This window comes from Hippoglossus stenolepis, chromosome 17 (genome assembly GCF_022539355.2).
Source record: "Hippoglossus stenolepis isolate QCI-W04-F060 chromosome 17, HSTE1.2, whole genome shotgun sequence".
NCBI lineage: Eukaryota > Metazoa > Chordata > Actinopteri > Pleuronectiformes > Pleuronectidae > Hippoglossus > Hippoglossus stenolepis.
Window position 1 is genome coordinate 19,363,572 of NC_061499.1, and position 17,728 is coordinate 19,381,299.

At 40.2% G+C, this 17,728-nt stretch overlaps 1 long non-coding RNA gene across 1 annotated transcript in view; it reads right to left on the minus strand.

Moving 5' to 3' along the window:
• Window positions 1-11,826, minus strand: part of LOC124855020 — a 99,504-nt gene extending 87,678 nt beyond the window's left edge. The window contains exon 1 of the long non-coding RNA XR_007034956.1: window positions 11,686-11,826. This is a non-coding gene — a long non-coding RNA (uncharacterized LOC124855020). The remainder of the gene's footprint in view (window positions 1-11,685) is intronic.
• Window positions 11,827-17,728: the final 5,902 nt, after the last annotated feature.

The following is a 17,728-nucleotide window of genomic DNA, read 5'->3' on the forward strand; positions in this document are numbered from 1 at the left end:
GTATTTGAGTCGCACTAAATTTGCCACAGCTGTTCAATTGCAAGTTACTCTAAAACTTAGCTCAGGTAAACTAACAATATTAATTTTCAATCCATTTACAAATAGCAGAATTTGTGAAAAAGGCCGATCAGAAACACATTTCAAGTATAAAAGTATACAATTGGCTGCAATGACCTGTAATGAATGTGGCTGCAAAGGGGGAGGAGGACACAAAAAAACATTTAAACGTTGATCATAAAACACACTATTGAAATTATTTACCACACCACAGAGGCTGGCCACATGTCTGCTGACGAAAAATGACTCAGATTTCAACCATAAAGAAACACACCAACTTTCCCGCCTCACGGGGCTTACATAACTTTAGGTTCAAGAACTTATGATGGAATTATTTTTACAAATCAATCAATTAATGTGAAGCTGCATCTCAAAAAAAAGTTTCAATAATAATGTCATGCAAGCAGCTACAGATTAAATTGTTAACAGTCACAGTGTCTGCCCCCCCAGGTTGCATTGACCTGACCAAGGCAAGATATTTGTCTGTCCCACAGGTAGCTAATCACACTCAGGTGAAAACTATTTTAATGTGTATTCTATTAATATATTGCTAAAAATTGTTAGCATGCTTTACACTAGATCTGTTGGATATTTGAATGGGAGTTTCCAAAGCTATAGGGTCTGGACTATGATGGGTTGGTTTCTAGGGCTTCGGGTAGAACTGCCACGTTAAAATCATGAACAAATTGAAATGTGTCAATATTTTTTTATCATTTGTCATAGTCAATCATAATATATCTTATTCAAGGTGGCAGAGGCCAAAAGAAACTGTCACTGACCACACTGTTAATGGAGGTGTGTAGCTGCTAAACAGCTAAAACCAAAGCAAATGGAGATAGATATCTATCTATCTATCTATTATTCCTCAACTATGAGAGCTGGATGTCACACCCACTCTAATGATGCAAGAGAATTTTGCCAAAATGTCAGAATCTATATGCACAAAAAGGCATAATGGGTGATATTGAAAATAAGATCCCCATGTGTTCCAAAAGGAACCCATCTTAGGTGCAAGATCAGTGGGGCTGAATTTCTGAATGATTTAAGGTTGCCAAACAGTGATTTCTCTAATCCTCAAGCATTTATTATTTTCTCTGTGTCTCTTCTGTGATGTCCAACCAACATCTTGACAGCAGTGAATGCTGCAAATCTTCAGTACGTCATCAACAGATGTTTAGATGTCGGCACATGGACAGCTATACAAGTGAAAATGATCATCATCTTTGCATTTTAGCTGTGCGCATGCAAGCTTTGTTTAACAAATCTTTCAGGCTTAAAGGGCTTTATAAATTCAGCCCACAGGGTCTGGTCCCATTCCCAAACTTACAGTCTTAAGCTGTTCTGCACATTCACAAGCCTACAGGTAGCAGACACAGACACTGTACACTAAACCCACATTCTAATACCACTTCAAAGCAGGACCCAGAGATGTATTCCATAATTCACCATGGTCTACTGCTCTTCATCAGCCTGTTTTTCTGCAGTAGTACACATGTAGGCTGATTTAAAGGCCAATGAAATCAACAGACAGAAATGAAAGTTTATGACATGTTGAAGTCAGTGAGAATATTATTTGAAGAATTCATATTATATAAAGAAATTCATGTTCAAACACAGTTATGGCAGAACCTCGACAGATGGTTATCTTGTAACAGCAATCTGTTCTTCGTCATGGGACTGATACAAATAATACTGCATATCAGACACTGTCAAGATAAACATCATATCCCTTTATCAAAGATTTTCAGACATGATCAATTCTTAAATATTTATCAGGAGGAAAACTTTCAGATGATAGAAGTCCTCAAAACTCCTGAATGTTCATTTACATCTGACTATACAAATATACTGTACATTCTCAATGACTCATCCAATCTATTTTTAATCTGAATTGTATTGTGCCATGTCAAGCATTTGTATTTGCAGGAGTGACAGGATGTCATAAATCAATCAAAAATTGGGGGTGAAAAGTAATGGACCTGCTGCTTCTTTTCGGTCTTCAGTTTTCTTTTCTTCTAATCTGTCTTTTGCAAGTCCCCAAACCTTTTAGAAATGTATAATACTGAATCCTTGAAATTGCCCATTTAGGTCATCCTGAACTCTACAGCTCAGCGGTGAACCACAACCAAGAGGAGAGAACACAGTCTAGTTCTAGCTGCTCCGCACTTGTTGCTTGTAACCACACAGGACTGACTTTAAGGTTCGCCGATACAAGCCTCTGAATGGACTAGGAAAGAGTTACATAGCTGACTCTCTAGTTAACTATGTTCCCTCTAGAACACTGAAATCATCTGCAGCAAGTTTATTAGAGGTTCCCAACAACAGAAAATCTTAGATGCAGCTTTTGTAAATTACGCTCCAAAGTTGTGGCTAGATATCAGAGAGGCTAGTTTCAGTGGATGTCTTTAAAAGAACTTAAAACATTTTTCTTTGCATCAATATTCTACTAGATCTTGCACATGCCTGCACTCTTATATTTTTTTTATCATTTCCTTCTTTTCTGTTTAATGCACATTTTTTATTTATTTATTTTCATGAATTTTTTATTTCCTTTCCTTTAAAATGTCATTTTAACATGTTCATATGTCTTCTTAAAAATATATTCTCTTAGTTTGAAATACATTTAAACATGTTTTTAATTGCATCTATATTGTATATGAAGCACTTTGAGCTGCAGTTATTGTATGAAAGGTACAATACAAATAAAGTTTATTATTTTTTAGATAAGGTCCAATGTGGATTTATGTGTGACAATAATCATGATAATGGTTTTGGTTGGTCTGTTGTTTACTGTCATAACTGATTGATTTCACAGTGTCGGTTCCTTTTCATCAATGTTGAAGAACAAAGTGACTGATATTCTTACAAACAATCTGATGCTTGGTGAGATCAGGTCTCCAACAATCCAGATATTAAATGTGAATGTTAATTCTCGACATGAAGGACACTTAAGTTGCTGATCCTTGAATATGCTTGATATTCAAGACAAAATATATCGACTACTTCATAAAAAGCAGAATATAGAACAGTGTTACATTTGCACCTCTCTTTGACTTTTGTTTATTGTGCCATTGTGTGACTAAACCAGATCTTTGCTCACAGCCTCAGGCCCCTCAGGAGGACTGTAACTAGCCAAAACAAGAAATAATTGGTATTGCCGAGAGCAAGTCTGTACTGTATGAGTCATTAGGTTTAGTTATAATTAATGCACTAGTGTAGTGCATGATTAGGAGTGCAGGACACAGACCCTATGCCCTGGCACATTAGTGTGTTTTATAGTCTGACATGCTGGGTGTGTGGGAGTTGGTAAGTGCTTTCTGACTGCCATACACAGTGTTTTTGGATTGAATGTTTTACGGTGAGAGGGGAACTATTACATAACATTATCAGGCTATGATACTTTAGGCACCAGAACATTCAACAAACACAAAAATAGTGTTTCCCCACAGAATCAATGAAGGTATATCAATGTGATTGGCCAGTGAACATGCATACTCTCATGCACATCCATTTAAAACTATGGCTTTGTTTCAACTGGTGCTCCTGACGGCCAGTCTAAGACAGACAAGTAGATTGTCTGTTTGGGAGAGAGAGAGGGAGGGGCAAACAACATTACGCATGCGGCCATGGTGAAAACACTGTTATAGATCTTTTATGTTATCATGAGTAGTGTAAAAGAAGTTTGCTTCATTATGAAACTGTGGTTGGACAGATTAGAAGGTGCCAGGCTGCCACAGTCGAGGTAATTAGAAATACTAAAAGGTCCACCGCACTGCATCAACAGCTTGAGAGCAACCAAATAATGGTGCATTTTATCAAAGATTCAGAGCAGAAACCAGTGGAAAAACTTCAGAGTGAAGTTAAATAATGCTGGAGCATTATATGCTGCAGCTCTATCTTTTATCATGCTGTGCTGGTTTATGTCCCGGAGCTGTATGCTAAGTGTGCTCTGCTATCATTAGACTGACAGACATGCATGGATTCACTCAGCTCACTTGTGCACATCTACATTTTACCTTCTGGTTGCTGCTGCTGTGTGATTGCTGAGGCACAGCAACAGGGCCTTGATCCCAATAAGAAAACCAAGCTCTACTGACAGGTAGTTTAAAATTAACATGTTGGCATGGATTTTCCTCCTCAATCTATTTTAATTACCTGAATGAAATGTTAACCTTACAGATCTCTTAAAAATATATAGTGGGACTGATGCCCCAGAGCTCTGTCAGAGCATCCTGAAGATACTTTCATTAGTGGTTCCAAATCGAAACCTCAGCTATGTAAATTAAATCACTCACAGATGCACCACTGCAGAAGATTACCAGGGACACAGGCTAAACTAGATCACCAATAGCATCCCAGGATCAACTCAAATTCACTATTTAAGGTTGAGATTCACAGTCCCCCTGATGAACAAATCTCTTAATCTCCATCACTACACATACCATGAATTTCCTCTGTCTGGTTTATTTATCTTACTATTGCACTACAGGCAAGAGAAAGACTTGGAGCCACTTACATCAGGTAATGCACTTTGTGGTCTCCACATGTAGCCCTGCTTTACTAAAACCATAAAGGATAGTGCAGCAAATTCCATGAAAGGCCAACACCAGTGACAAATTTATCCAACGAAAACAGTTGTGCTATTGCACTGGGTGACATACTCCTTCATAAAAATGTACATAGCCATTGTAAATCAACACCATAAAATCACAGCATTCGCAAAGACTTAAAGTGATGAAAAGGATGTTTGGTAGAGTTTGCACAAACTAGACTGCTGTCTCTCAAAAGAAAAGGCAAAAGTGTTACATAAAACCTTTAAGGTAGAAGGTCTGAGATGGTTAAACATCAGCTTCAAATGTTCCCCAAATGTCCAAAGTTTCTCAAGTCACAAGTGGATACAGTCCAAATCCCAAAGATACTCACTTTGTTAGAGGACTATGATACTTTACATTTGAACCCAGAGCAGAGGCTGGAGCTCATTAATTTCAGTTTGACCAAGGAGGACTACTTGCCTTGTTTAATGAGGTGGAACCAGGAGTTTTAGTCTAACCTTAACTAGAGTTTGTTGCCAAAAGCAAATAGAGCTGCAGCTAACAAGATATTTTCCTTATTGATTTAATATTTTTTCCGATAAGTGGATTAATCATAATGGATTCATTATTTGGTTTGTGTCAGAAAACATAAGAAACCAGCAGTTTGAAAAATGATGTCTCTAAATCCAAAGTCCATTTGCTTCAGTTCTCTCTGCCACGTCTCTTGGTTGTAATCATCTGCTGCTCCAATATGCAGGAGATGATTCAATTGCCTGTGATGATTAATCAACAACCACCACCGTGGGACCTCTTCATCACAACTGAGCAACTCTAAGCAAATATCAATGGGTTGTGAATAAAAGCTTCAGGAGAAAGGTAGCCGGTGGAGAGATTTCTTATGAAAAAGTAGCCATACCTGATACAATAGTTTGGATTTTTTGTTTGATTAAGTGTATAAAGACAACAGGACCAGATTTATTTGGCTTTAGTAAATTAATATATTGAGGCATACATTTATTGTGGATCCTGTTGTTCTGGATGCCCGATTGGTCTGTTAGCTTCGACAACTAAACTGTACAAGATGTCTATTATAAATCTCTACAACAGGTTAAATTGCCCTGTTCCACTTGATGCTGACAGTCAGTGCATTGCAGTATATCACCCTCACAGGCTGGGGGTATTTCCTGTTTGTTTTTTCTTTCCTTCTTTCATCTCCATGCTAACCCAGGTCCACAGTTTCAAAGTGAGGCCTACAGCAGTAAGGAGCCATGTGTAAAAGTAACAGAAACCATTGATCATACTCCTGTGTGTTCACAGAGCCCTGCTATTATTCACTGCCGTTCCCTCAGGTCCATTTCTTTGGCACTGCAATTTCTTTGAAATTGTGCATGACAACACACGCGCGCACACACACAGTAAACACTTAATTGCAGATAATAAAAAAAAAACATCCCTCTCCAATAAATGGTTGCTATTTTTGCCATTTTTAATATGAATGGAAACATTTTTCCAGAGGGTTAACTGTGTAACAACACCAGTTCATGTCTTTGCTAGGTGATTGGCTATTGATTTTACATCATTGTAGTAGATTGGTCAGTGGATTTTGCCCAACAGAGACAGAGGAGAGAAATATGGTACTCTGCCATTTAATTTCCAGGGCCATTAGCACAGAGGAATTTGTCAATTGTTGTTCATAGACTGTCATGTTCAAACATGACACTGCTTCATTGTGTGAAGTCCATGACATAGCTGCAGTTCAATAATCAATTGAGACGTGTTATGGTATAGCACATAACTGTGGAAGACTGGAATCACTTTCTAGTATTGTCAGGTCATATGGTAGTTCAGCTTTCTAACAACATACACTGAGCCTGTCTGCTGAATAAGGTCAGACCCTCCAGTGTCTTTAATGAACTGTGATGTGGTATCAGTATTCACTGGGTGCAGACAAACTGGGTTTTTTGAAGACTCTTCCTTTTCCTCCCGAAGTGAATGACAGAGAAATCAAGAGTGCACATGAAAGGGGCAGAGGCCTTTCATCTGCCACCAAGTAAAAGTAAGTGAAAGAACAGGGCAGAGTTAAAAGAACCAAGTCACTGCTTCTGCTGTAGATTCTGTCTTTTTACTCTGTGTGCCATCCAAACGTTCTCTCCCAGACTTCTGGTTTGTTTCTTGCCACTGTCCATACAAAGTTTTTCAGAGGTGGAAGATATCAATTTGAATTTATTATGTAATTATATAACAAAATATTGATTAATGATTTGTCACATTAAAGAGCCAGTGTTTTTGTCAAAGGAGAACTTGATGTTGGTTTGCTAACAATTCTTACAAAAGGAGCGATATGCAGACTTGATCATGTTTTCCAGTCTGTGTGCTGAAAAAAAACAAGAGGAGATGTGGGCATATGGACACACAGGTGGCTTGGAAGACGTGAGCATTTTGGTTCGGCATTTTCACAGAAGTAAAGTGAACTATGTTTGAGACAACTATATTATAAATTTCACCATCACTACACTACTATTAGTGTACTGCAAGCACCCCTTTCTCTCCATCTTTCTTACTGTGCAATTGCCATAAACTACATTTCCTACTATTACATTCTGCGTTTTTGCAAAGGCGCAGTGAGGGAAAAGGTGCCGAGTTTGGGGAATCATCTCATGATTATGCTTTAACTATGTGAGAGCCAGAAGACAACCGAACCAAAATTTCCGACATGTCAGAAATCAATCTGTCCGTTGGATGGGCGCACAGTGTATACTCAGCTAGTATAATTAAAAACTACAGCAAAAACTTGTTGAGCAGCTGGTGTGTCTGTACAGCCAAACAAACTTACCCACTTAGAAAATATAAACATGATCTGCTGACAAAAATGCTGAAGTTAACTGCTTTGCAGAAAGAAAAAGAAAAAAAAATCACCTCGTTTCATAGCTAGAACACGTAACAGGAAGCATCTCAGTGTTACTGCTATACAGATTACATTGAGTAACATTAAACTGACATGAAATTATTCTGATTACACGCAGGCATCATTTTGAGAATCTTGTGTAATTAGGTTGAACATTCTACATCCATCTCAGGAATTGCAGACCCCGGCTCCTGCCAATCAAAACTACTAAGCGGAGAATGCGAATTCATGAACGACATGAGATTTTTGAAGGTTTTGTGAGTTTGGAGAGACAGGAAAGAAGGGCAGAAAGAGAGGGGTAGGACATAATGGGAATCAAATTGTTTACATTGTGGTTATGTAGTATATGCCTGGCTTTAACATAAAGATTAAAGGAAAAAAAAGATTATTTTATGCTTAAAGTGGGTAGCGGTCACCTTCTTGAAATTATTGGACAAATTAGGAGATCATTGGCTCTCATAACAAATCAAACACATTAAATTAGATCAGAGTGGTTGGTGTGACTTTATGGACTAATGAAGAGTAAATTAATGGCATATTGAGGGAAACACGTGTCATAATAAAAAGAAAAAAACAGGAGGCCTTTTTGATAACTCCACACAGTATAATAGTGCAAGGCTTAATCAAAATGAAGAGTTTATCAGGAGCATCCGAAAAGACCACAGCAGAGGTAGCAGAGCAGCAGGTAATTGGGACTGAATTGCCAACTGGTCAAAACAGACAACTGCCCAGGGGCACCACAACACCATGGGCCCTGAGAGCCCCAGGCCTACACTGTGTCAACTGGTTTGTGTGGAATTCATAGAAATTTGTGTTGGGGAGTTGGCATCATTACAGAACCAATATGAACCCACATGATATTGGCCTTGAGGAGGATGCTGCTTCATTACCAGGTCTCTAGGCCCTTTCCTATGGTCAGTTAGACAGTACTCTCCCAGAGTAAATGTACACAGTGATGCAGCTCATTTTGGCAGCTGGTCCCACTTGAAGGTTCATCTGTCCATGTAATGGGGAGCTTGATTAAGAGTAAGACCAACAGTACTAAAAGATGTCAATCCAAGAATGGCATGTGTTAATGTAAGATGCATTATGCTGCCACATCAGGAGAGAAGCAATAGACAGTGAAAATGTTCTTTCATTACAGTTTTGTCTTTATAAGTCAAATATTTGCAACGCCTGTTTCAAAGTAGGAGCACTATAGCATTTCTGTTGACTGAATCCTTTAATTTGTTTTAACAAGGTTTTAATGTTATTGTAGGACCCAAAGATGCATGGCTTCATAGCGTAGCTTTATGGCATTTAGTTAAGTATATAAAGGCTACTTTTATTCAAGGAAGTAGTCATAGAAACCCACATAACAGCTCCACTGCAGTTAGCAGCAGACACGTCCCTGTGTGAACAACAGATGCCTGTGAGAAGCAACACATCAGCAGCGCAGCAGTCATGGGCTGCACACAGCCAATGTAGCCCAGGCGTTAGACTAAAGCAGTTTTTTTTTTTTATCTCATTCAAATCCATCTTCATGTTAATGTTCCAATATAGGTTCATAAACATTTTCCCTCTTTCTTGTGCATAAAGATCTGGCAATGCACACGCAAAGCTGAATTCACAGAAGGCACTGCCAAGCCTAAAAGGAAGAGGTCTGGTTGAATTTCAGATATAAAAACTATGGCGACAGCGGAGAGCTGCACAAAAGCAAAGCGGTATGCTAAAATTCCCAAATAGAGGTGAAATACTGTGGAAATACCAACAATTCCCAACTGCATTCAACAAAACATCAACCAGTCTTTAAAAATGTCGATCCGAAACAAATCGCACTACAGATGACATTCATGATCGAATTACCATTCAACTCTCCATGTGCCATGCACAGCACTGTTGAGAATGCTGGCTTCAGAACCATGCCACATGCTGACCTGCCAACATTTGAAGGTAGTGGTTCTAAACCTGTATGCAGATGTGAAACATACCGTCAGGCAGACTGTCATGTTTCTTCTGATACACACTGTATTTATTTAGTGAGTATCCCAACCAATGTAACTGACTGCTATGTTAGACACTTGCAGCATGTTTTTGTGAGGCATTGGTGACATTTGCATTTTAAATTTGTTGCCTTTTGATTTAACTTAAAAACTGAATTTGTTCTTTATGATATAGTAAAGCCATGCATCCATGGCTCATGTATGTACCCTATTTGTTTATATATTCAGGGTTATTGGATACAAGCTGGAGCATACTGTTCCTGCACCACACAGGTGTTGGTCTTGTTACATTAAAAAGTACAATTATGTAACTGCTTTGGGTTCAGTTCTAAATGTAAACATTAATATGTTGATGGTGCACCAGGTTAGCGGACTCCTTGTACCATGCATATCTGGTATTTTCACGGAAATATAACTAAACAAATCAATAATGAATCTAAGCGAATACATTTGACTCAGAAATCAAAAAGAATTTGGATTGTGTGAATGTGAATGGAATCTATGCCATTCAAATCAATGATGATACCCAGGTACAGACAGTACAGGGAGAATCTGTGCACTGCTACACACAGAAATATATTGGTTTTGGGCTGGGCATACTGGTATTATAGTCATCAGCGTGATGATAGTGTGCCACGGGTATTTTGCAATATAGCCATTACCATGATAAAGCAACAGCCTAATTAAATAAAAAAGTAAAACATAATAGCCATTTCAGCCACAGCCTTCATACAATAGGTGTGTGGTAAGAAGGGAGCCGCCAAACTAACCAATTGAAGTGTCAAAGTAGCGTCAAAGAGAAGTGGAGAGTACGAACCAGACGGGAACACCGAGGCGGCCACAGGAGAAGACACTTCATTATCTACAGTTTAAATCACAGGCAGCCCTCTGCTGCAAAATTATTACAGCCACAGTTAAAAGTAATACCGTGATATAATACCATCGCTGTCCAAAAAGAGAATAATACTGTGATATTAATTTTAGGTCATATAACCCACCATTGTCTCAAGTTTGACACAAAGTAGACCACAGACCCTCAGGATTTCAGCTTTCCAATGTCATATTACAGGAGGTGAAAAATTCAGGATCAAAACATTCTGTCAGTGTGTTACGTATGGAAGAAAATATAGGGGAAAAGAATATCAAATATACCCCTTAAGGACCCTTGGGGGTGCCCGGACCCTGCTTTGAGAAACCCCTGGTTTATACAAGACACACTTGCTGCGTTCCGAAAGTCCAAATAATCTACTATTCCTTGATCCTGATGGAATACGTCACAAGGTCAAGGAAAGATGAGAGTAACAAAGTTTCCTGTTCAAAACAGGATAACACTTCCCGAGAAAAGGCGTTTTCAGTTTATACAAAGGAAACATTTAATGACCACTTGCTCACAGGAAACAAATAAAACAGATTTCACTGAAAATGAAAACAAAACAAAAAGGACTGAAAGGTTGAAATAATATAATAATGTGAGGAATTTATGGGGAGAAAATAAATGATTGGGTCCATTCCACAGTCAGTAGATTAAAACAATTTATCTTTGTATTTAGCTGTGATGATGATGATGATGATGTTGTGCACTGTAAGTTCATTATGTTTGTCGTTTACTGTGACTCCCGACTGGACAGATGTGACAGAGAAGAAATCAGACGATCATGTGAGGATTCAGTTCTCTTTCATAAAGGATGGTCAGATGTTTCCTATGCTAAAGGAGATTAGATTAGGAAGCATGGAAACTCCTTTCCTTATCCTTTAGAGAATTCCGACAGCTCTTATTATGGCGGCCCCTGAAATACTTCCAGGTCATTTCAGCAAGCTAGGAAGGTTCCAAAATTTGAAGGCAGCCACTAATTCCAAACATACACTACAGAAAACAGCAGAAACTAATGCAAAGGAGAGTTCAAGACCTGATGCAGTTTTCCATTCAGATACATGACAGCACAGCAGGTGCCACACAAACAAACAATTATACTCAAACACCAGAGCAACTCTCAAAGTGACTAAATAATAAACAAGTTGGCAAACACAAAACACAACCTTCATTAACATCTTCACTAACACGCGTGTTTACCACAGACTGTAGATAACTGTCAAAATGGTGGCTGTGAAAAAGATGATTGCACTGTGCCAAACAGCTGAGAGCCAGCTCCTCAAGCTAACAGCTAACAGCCACTTAGCAACTAAACAAGTCAAAGAAGTGTGGACTCACCCCTTCACAGGACATGACTCCTCCATCTTCTCAGAGTGCAGTCAGCTTTATTCCTCCATCCTCTCCTGGTTAAATAAATCCATGGAGACACACGTCAGCTCCACAGGTGTGGGGTCCGTTTTTAATAAGGCTGAACTCTAACGTGTGCTCACCTGGGGGTCGTTCATACCTGGTAGTATACATCCACCTGATTGGCTGGAAGTAAAAACAAAAAAGATGCAGTGAGATTTCATTGGGTGTTGTAAGGGGGAGTTCAGCCAATAGGAGGTGGTGGTGCCCCAGCTGTCCCGCCCCCTGCTCCTGCCCTGAACTCCTCTGTATCTGATGTCATTAATGAACTGTGTGTATGCATGTTATCAGATCTTTCTGCTCATTTGCTGGAATGGAGACCGTATTAATACCATTAGTTACCCTCCTGCCATGACAGGTTCAAAAAAAGTCATGCTGTTTATCGTAGAGAGGAGAGAAAGAGAGAGGAGGACCTCATTTCATGTCTTTAAAAGAGGTGGGAGAAATACTCAGGTGGAGAAAGGGTCAATTATTTTGCAAAATAAAAGTGTGATTCAATAGAAAAAAATGTAAACCAGTAAAAGTAAAAGTGTGACATTAACCTTTCCACTAGAGTAAAAGTAAGTACTTGATTTAGATGTGTTTTAATTGATAAAATGGTCGTATTTATGAAGTGTTTATAGTCTTGAAGACAATTTAAAGCGCTTTAGTCGAGCTTTCCTCTTCACAGCACTTTCTATAGTACACATCACTCACACAACAGCTGTGTCTCAATTTGGGGACTGCATCCTTGCATCACAATGGCAGGTGGATCCTTCCAAGCAAGGCAAAAACATTGAAAAAAAATCTATTTTTTAAATGTAAGTAAGGCTTCAACTCAACTGAACAGCTAACGGCACACATTTATTATCATTATTTAATGAACTGAAGCTCTTTCTCGTCCGTACCTCTGTTTCTAGGTGACTGCTGGAAGGATGGGACAAGCTTTGTCCCGTTTCTGAATGTTCGGCCTGTGTAGACCTGGTCCCCCCCAAGGACGCAGCACCTGAACTGAGCTAGTACAGCAATCAGGAGATTCGTTGTCTTGCCCGGGGACACTTTGGCGCATGGAACAGATATACTAGGTTTGAACCGCCGACTTTCTGGTTAATGGAAGACCTGCTTTACCTCCTGAGCCACAGCTCTAATGCAAAAAAAACCCACTCGCTAAGTGTGGCCCATTCCCTTTTGTAACGGTCTACTACTTCATTATGGCTGACTCTCGGCGATGGCCTCTTCTGAATCCATTTTTGATCTCCACCAGTGATGCTGCTGCCGTAGGCGGGTCTAATGTGACCTGCCTGCTCTGATTGGATCAGTGGACCAGTTCCCCTCACATGATTGATTACTATTAAAAATATAAGAAAGACAATGCAAACATGTAACACAGAGCATTATGTAAATGTAGTGGAGCAGAAAGCACAGATATTACATTATGTAGGTTCTACGCAATAGCACCTAACTTCACAGTACATTTACATTTGAAGAATGTGAACAGCTAAACAAGTACCGGTGCAAGTACTGTGTTTCCAAAACAAATATAGATTTATTATCTATGTCAAGCACTTAAATGATATTAACTTTTATAACATAGAATTTACTGACCATATAAAATCATTAACAGCATTTTATCATCATAACATCAGCTCTCTTGATGTAATGCTGCCATTTGCCTGCGATCATGATGGGGCAAACCAGAGGTTATAATTTACCAGAGCTATATAATAACTTGCCACAGCTTCCATCAAGGACACTGAGGTCATGTCGTAATATTTATTTCTGGGAACTTTGGGGGTTTAGATAACCTTGTGATTACCTTGTTAAAATCATACAATTCCTTGGTATCTTTAAGGCCAATGTCACTATTTAAATTGGATTACTTTTATTGAAACGGAATACATAAATGGAGGAAAGAGAGATAGTTTATTTAAAATATGGGAAAAGTGAGTTTTTTAAGCAATCATTGATTTCCAGATGAATTTTCTTGAAAGGACTCCATTTACACTCCATTAATATACAATTTGCTACAATTCTGTTTCCATCCCAGCTAGGGACCACTGTTGCTTGTCATACCTCCCTCTCTGGCCCCATTTCCTGTCTGCTGCTTCTAAACTTTATGCTTTATTATTAGTTCTTTAAAACCACTTGCATTGTTTTTCGAGCGTTGTGTGTGGAGCTGTGACAGCAGTGGATTTATCAAAAGTGTGGATTGTGTGTCAGTCAGGGAGCACAGCACTTACTCATATGACTCAGGTCTGTACAGGTCGTACCACCTCAGACCCCCTTAGCCTCCCTCCGAGCCTAATGTGACACAGAGAGATGGAAGATGGAGAGGCAGGCCCTGTGAAATGCGAGCCACTGGGATGAAGGAGGGTCATTATTGACTCGCCCTCGGCAATCGCCTCACATCTTCCCTCCCACCTCAATAGATTATCCCGTTGGTGGGGGAACAGTCTCATCAGTTTTCCCCACCCCAGGTTTTCAGTGCTGCCACTGGCTACCCCAACTGATGTGCTCCCTCCTTACCAAACAGCATATTTGCCATTAACTGCTGCCTTCAAAGACATTCTATCATCCAGGCCTGACAAAATCAATGATGACTGCCATGGTGAATGAGACATTTTCTAAAAACACTGTCTTGAAATAGGTTTTTCGAGACCTTGTGGGACATTATTTGATTTGACCGTGTAAAGAGATGAGAAGCTTCCCGTCCACATACCCGCTAAGAGCAATCTTATTTAATGCAATGTAAAGTCGTGCCAGAGATAAGATGAATCCGCAGAGAGATAAAGTGAGCTCAAATTGAATCTGCCATCAGTCGAGGGGTGATGGACAGATTTATATTCACCAGCCGGGCTGCGGACCACCTCCCATGGTGAATTTGTGTCACAATAGAGATATTAATTGATTCATGTGGTCCCACACTATCGGGCTGGAGCCTTAACACAAAGGCAGCATAGGGTAAGTGATGCATCTTTGCGCGACTTTTCCTCTGCACACCAGTGTCACCAGGGCCTGCTCCTTGATGCTTCGCCACCCCTATCAGCCCGTTTGGCTCTCCGAAAGCATGCTACTGATTGATTACAGGGGAGGAAGGACGAGGAGAAGTCCTGCAGAGCCTCCTGCACTCGTCATCAATACAAACTGTGACCCGTCACCGGCAGATCTGTGGTGGAAATCAGCATCATTATTCATCAAAGGCTTAGAATGTGTTTAAACAGCTCAGCCTGCCTGTTCTGTTGTGGTGTGGATATTAATAACCAACCGGTGAGAATCAAATCATCGTTGTGATTCTACTGTGACTGCTCACTTAGTAGAAGAGTGTCACGACGAGGAATGAGACAAAAGAGCAAATAATGAACAACTCGTGTGGAGCTGGAGTGAGAGCGGTGACAGCAGGTAGTCTGGGATTGAAACAATGTCATCACTTTACTAATCACCGAGCATTATTACCACATTCATGCAGAACCTAGAAAATCTGTATGTTTCTGTTGATTGCCAGGAATAATTTTAATTTCTCTGCAACTGTGTGTGTGTGTGTGTGTCTGTTTGTGTGTGTGTGTGTGCAAGCCCTGTGATTAATGAAATCATCAAGATAAGCATCCCCAGATACACAAGAGCCTATTTTTCATTGCATTCAGTCATCTAGAAAAGTCTCCGTTCCAGCGCTTGAATCCAGCCTTTCAGAGTGAAACAATGGCTCCTGCAGTAATTAGAGACACTGCTGCTGCGACAATGAGATTTACACTGTACTCGAAAGCATCGAGATCAACCTCAGACAGACAGAGGCAGCATCATCAGCAGCAGCAGCAGCAGCAGCAGCATCAGCAGCAGCAGCAGCAGCAGCAGCAGCAGCAGCAGCAGCACAGCAGCATCAGCATCAGCAGCAGCAGCAGCAGCAGCAGCAGAAGCAGCAGCGGGAGCAACATATCTGAGAACCTGTGTTGTCTCTCCAGCAACGTACAAAGACAAAAAAAAATCCATTTCCAGGTTTGTTGTTTGTGTAATCTGCTTTGAGGGGAGCGTCATCCTTGTCCTTTTGTGCGCCGCACACAATGGAAATTGTGTTTTTCATCCAACGCACATTATGCAGCCTTTCATCATCTTTTAAACACAGTTAAAGGAGATTTATTGCCTCAGAAATACAAAGAGAGAGTGTAATGGAGCCTGGGAGACAACAGTGACAGCCAAACAATACGGCCCAGCGTGGCCTCTGACCTTCATCACATTGTTGGACTATTTATGGAGTTCACTCTTCGCGCTGCCTTTGCACTCTCCTCTGCATGTGTAAGAAAATCATCTGTCAGCGTCCCGTCTCTCATTTAAAAAGTGCCGAGGCAGCAGAGGGAGTACAGTGTATTGATAGGAAACGGAGCGCAGAGGGCAGAAAAGGGTCAAACAGTGAATCACCAGAGCTTATCAGCCACTCATAAAACACAGTAACTAGATGTGACATCACTTGTAAAGCACCACATGCAGATTAAGTGCGTCGCGCCCTCGATCAATGGTTCATCAAGACTCCACAATTAAAGAGGTGGCTGAGAACTAGCGGCTCTGATTGGTGGTCGTGATAATAAAAAAAAAAGTCCATTAAAGTTGCTAATTAAATGATAAGCCTAAATTAAAACACGGGTCAAGAGAATGAACAGTGGTTTTTTTTAGAGCAGAAATATCTGCCAGTAGCATGAGGCGGGGGCAGGGGTGGTGTCGGGGGTAATGTTGGTGGTGTCGGGGGTCATCAACAGCTCCTCCATCACAAACTCATAAATGCTTAAACATAGCTGTGCAGAGAGCAGCGTGGGCCATACATCCAGCCGCAGCTCTGGGAGCAGGGGCAGGTTAAAATACTTTTTAAAGTAGCAGCACATTTGCATGCATTATTAACAGTGACATTATTTATTTAGTATAACAAATGAATGCCACATAAACATCTTGAAACATCACATCATGAAACTAGAAATATATTAGTGGCTGGTCTTCCCAAATAATCATATCACAATCTTATTAACAAATAATGTGAATTTCCATCTTCCACACCAATCGAAAAATGACTCAAACCATGTACTTTATCTGTTTGCACCTATTAAAACACAACACTGCATTGAAGTCACTGGCGCTTCATGCAGTGCATCTGAAGTGTGCATCAGTGTCTAAACTTCCAGCTTGTCCACAATTTTGAACGACACCATATCTTTATATTATGTGTTCGGCGTTTTACGTGTGCGGCATTTACTGCTTTTATTGTGTTTTTTCGCCTGATCTAATGCATCAGGTTAAGATAATGGATTTTGTAAGATACCGATGATGACAATCCCAGCACCTTCCCTTCGGATGCTTACTTTAAATGTGTTTGAATCGATTTGGCATTTTACCTCTAGAAGTTCTGACCGTTTACAGATAACTTCAGAGGCTACACTCTACTTATGTCACGTAATTTTTTTATAATGATAATAATATGACATAGTACCCTTCAAGGTGCTCAAGGCCGCTTTACAGAGTAAGGAACACAAAAGCAAAACAGAGCAGAAAATAATCATAGCAATGCTTGTAGGAGATAATGTAATCTAATGGGGCGAAGGCCTGTGTGGGTTTTAGGGACTTTCTGAAGTGTCCAGAGATGGGGCAGTATGGATCTCTGCTGAGAGTTCCTGCCATCATAGGTTCACAGGCTGGAGCAGAGTTGGAGAGCAGACCTGTGTCCGTGGATTACAAGATGAGATGTAGGGGTGGAGGAGGTCAGACAGGCACTGGGGGGGTCAGCCGCACGGAGAAGTTTATATGTGAGCAGAAGGATCTTTCAAAGGATTGCAGGACTTGACCGAAAGCCAGGAAAAATGGATTAGGCACCAGCTCCTCACCCGCCATTGCAGCTTGCTCACGTTTGATTGTTTTTCAAATAGGTCACACATGAAAGAGACCCTACGATGGAGGCGTGATATAATTTGGCCAAGCAGAGCACTGTCTAGCAGGCAATCCTTCTGTTGGCTTGTGAACA